A 4,138-nucleotide genomic window follows, 5' to 3' on the forward strand; every position below is an offset into this window, starting at 1 on the left:
TCTCTGGGATACACGGTTATCTCTGGGATACACACGGTTATCTCTGGGATACACGCGGTTATCTCTGGGATACACACGGTTATCTCTGGGATACACGGTTATCTCTGGGATACACACGGTTACCTCTGGGATACACGCGGTTATCTCTGGGATACACACGGTTATCTCTGGGATACATGGTTATCTCTGGGATACACACGGTTATCTCTGGGATACATGGTTATCTCTGGGATACACACGGTTATCTCTGGGATACACACGGTTATCTCTGGGATACACACGGTTACCTCTGGGATACATGGTTATCTCTGGGATACATGGTTATCTCTGGGATACACACGGTTACCTCTGGGATACATGGTTATCTCTGGGATACACGGTTATCTCTGGGATACACACGGTTACCTCTGGGATACATGGTTATCTCTGGGATACATGGTTATCTCTGGGATACACACGGTTATCTCTGGGATACACTGGGTTATCTCTGGGATACACGCGGTTATCTCTGGGATACACGGGGTTATCTCTGGGATACACGGTTATCTCTGGGATACACACGGTTATCTCTGGGATACACACGGTTATCTCTGGGATACATGGTTATCTCTGGGATACACACGGTTATCTCTGGGATACATGGTTATCTCTGGGATACATGGTTATCTCTGGGATACACGGTTATCTCTGGGATACACACGGTTATCTCTGGGATACACGGTTATCTCTGGGATACACACGGTTATCTCTGGGATACATGGTTATCTCTGGGATACATGGTTATCTCTGGGATACATGGTTATCTCTGGGATACACGGTTATCTCTGGGATACACGGTTATCTCTGGGATACATGGTTATCTCTGGGATACACGGTTATCTCTGGGATACACACGGTTATCTCTGGGATACATGGTTATCTCTGGGATACATGGTTATCTCTGGGATACACGGTTATCTCTGGGATACATGGTTATCTCTGGGATACACAGTTATCTCTGGATACACGCATACTTGGGACCTGGAAATACATGTCTTTTGACTTGGGTGAAAGGTAAAGAAAAAGTCCAAAATAAATAATGTATAAGATAATGATAGATGAGTGGCCTGGGAAAACCCTTCAGCCTTGTGTTGTATCCTACCTGTCTGTTTCTCTCTCTCTCCACTCTCTCCATCCACCGTCTGTTAAATAAAACATATGTTGAGTGACCTGGGACAACACTTGAGCTAATCTTTGTGTAAGTAGAATTACTGGTATTTGGTCCATGATTTAAACAGTGAAGGTACATTTGGTCTGTGATTTAAACAGTGAAGGTACATTTGGTCTGTGATTTAGACAGTGAAGGTACATTTGGTCTGTGATTTAAACAGTGAAAGTACATTTGGTTCGTGATTTATACAGTGAAGGTACATTTGGTCTGTGATTTAAACAGTGAAGATACATTTGGTCCATGATTTATACAGTGAAGGTACATTTGGTCCGTGATTTAAACAGTGAAGGTACATTTGGTCCGTGATTTAAACAGTGAAGGTACATTGTTAGTATAAGATCGGGACTGTGGCCAATGCAAGCAATGTTTAATGCTTTAAAAAACATTATGTTCTTAAAGAAAATGTTTTTCCATTCATATACCATATGAAACATTATCCAAAGCAACACATTTATGCACTGGTTCTAAATCAGAATGTTCAGATGGTTGAAACTTGGTTGCTATCCAACATGCTATTTGACAGAGAGAACATGCGTCCTCCAAGAATATCTATTGTCTTCACCTAGCAACATATCTTATGATACAGACATATTTTGGCATGATTTTGGGAATACTAATTTATTAGCATGATGGCGTCTCGGGCCAAGTTATAAGTTGAGCGTTCTGGCGGATATATCGATCCCTTGGGTTTATATTTTTCAGGAGCTGCAAGTTGATCCAATATTTTTATGGATTCCTGACGAGGAGAGGGACAATTTAGTCTCATGGTGGTGGGTGGGGGGTTGATTTCGCAATAATTCTTCTGGCCAAACATCAACATCAAGATGAGAGAAAGTAAATGTTTTCAGTGTTTTCAGCCCAACTTAGTTATGCCGTTTGCCTCATTGCGTTTGCATGCATTTCCGACACACAATGTTTTGGTTTTTCCGTAATCCTCGCCAGCCAATTAATGTGGCTTTTATCGTGTCTCTGTCACTTTAATCAGTCCACCAGAGGTGGCCTGCCGCAGGGAGACACAGCGGACAAGTCATTTAGTGTTGCAAATCATCGCTACCTGTTGTTGAAGATTATTGAGTTGCTCGTGACACTACATAGCCTACTTCTCATTTCACTGTCGTGAAACAGGAAATCATTTTATTTATCGCCATGGTATTTATTGCCATGGTAATCTCACCCTTAAAGTTACCTCAGCTCTACTGCTCAGCCCTTCTTGAGATAACTTGTTATCTTAACACCTAATGTTACATTGACAACGGTTTCACACCTTTGAACCAGCTGCTGTGGAAATGAAGCTGAGACAATAACTAATAAGAGAATGATACAGAGTTATGCAGACAGAGAGAGTGATGCAGACAGAGAGAGTGATGCAGACAGAGTGATGCAGACAGAGAGAGTGATGCAGACAGAGAGAGTGATGCAGACAGAGAGGGTGATACAGAGTGAGTGATGCAGAGAGAGTGATGCAGACAGAGAGAGTGATGCAGACAGAGTGATGCAGACAGAGAGAGTGATGCAGACAGAGAGAGTGATGCAGAGAGAGTGATGCAGACAGAGAGAGTGATGCAGACAGAGTGATGCAGACAGAGAGGGTGATACAGAGTGAGTGATGCAGAGAGAGTGATGCAGACAGAGAGAGTGATGCAGACAGAGAGAGTGATGCAGACAGAGAGAGTGATGCAGACAGAGAGAGTGATGCAGACAGAGAGAGTGATGCAGACAGAGTGATGCAGACAAAGAGGGTGATACAGAGTGAGTGATGCAGACAGAGTGATGCAGACAGAGAGAGTGATGCAGACAGAGTGATGCAGACAGAGAGATGCAGAGTGAGTGATTCTGAGTGAGTGATGCAGAGAGAGTGATGCAGAGTGAGTGATGCAGACAGAGAGGGTGATGCAGACAGAGAGAGTGATACAGACAGAGTGATGCAGAGTGAGTGATTCTGAGTGAGTGATGCAGAGAGAGTGATGCAGAGTGAGTGATACAGAGTGAGTGATGCAGACAGAGAGGGTGATGCAGACAGAGAGAGTGATGCAGACAGAGAGCGAGTGATGCAGAGTGAGTGATGCAGAGAGGGTGATGCAGACAGACAGAGTGATGCAGACAGAGAGCGAGTGATGCAGAGTGAGTGATGCAGAGAGGGTGATGCAGAGAGAGTGATGCAGAGAGAGTGATGCAGAGAGAGTGATGCAGAGAGAGAGAAACAGAGAGAGTGATGCAGAGAGAGTGATGCAGAGAGAGTGATGCAGAGAGAAGAGTGATGCAGAGTGAGTGATGCAGAGTGAGTGATGCAGAGTGAGTGATGCAGACAGAAAGAGTGATGCAGAGTGAGTGATGCATACAGAAGAGTGATGCAGAGTGAGTGATGCAGACAGAAGAGTGATGCAGAGTGAGTGATGCAGAGAGAAGAGTGATGCAGAGTGAGTGATGCAGACAGAAAGAGTGATGCAGAGTGAGTGATGCAGACAGAAGAGTGATGCAGAGTGAGTGATGCAGACAGAAGAGTGATGCAGAGTGAGTGATGCAGACAGAAAGAGTGATGCAGAGTGAGTGATGCAGACAGAAAGAGTGATGCAGAGTGAGTGATGCAGACAGAAAGAGTGATGCAGAGTGAGTGATGCAGACAGAAAGAGTGATGCAGAGAGAGTGATGCAGAGAGAGTGATGCAGAGTGAGTGATGCAGAGAGAGTGATGCAGAGAGAGTGATGCAGAGTGAGTGATGCAGAGAGAGTGATGCAGAGTGAGTGATGCAGAGAGAGTGATGCAGAGTGAGTGATGCAGACAGAAGAGTGATGCAGAGAGAGTGATGCAGACAGAAAGAGTGATGCAGAGAGAGTGATGCAGAGTGAGTGATGCAGAGAGAGTGATGCAGAGAGAGTGATGCAGAGAGAGTGATGCAGAGAGAGTGATGCAGAGAGAGTGATGCAGAGA

The sequence above is a fragment of the Oncorhynchus gorbuscha genome, unplaced genomic scaffold (genome assembly GCF_021184085.1).
Source record: "Oncorhynchus gorbuscha isolate QuinsamMale2020 ecotype Even-year unplaced genomic scaffold, OgorEven_v1.0 Un_scaffold_1507, whole genome shotgun sequence".
NCBI classification, from domain to species: domain Eukaryota; kingdom Metazoa; phylum Chordata; class Actinopteri; order Salmoniformes; family Salmonidae; genus Oncorhynchus; species Oncorhynchus gorbuscha.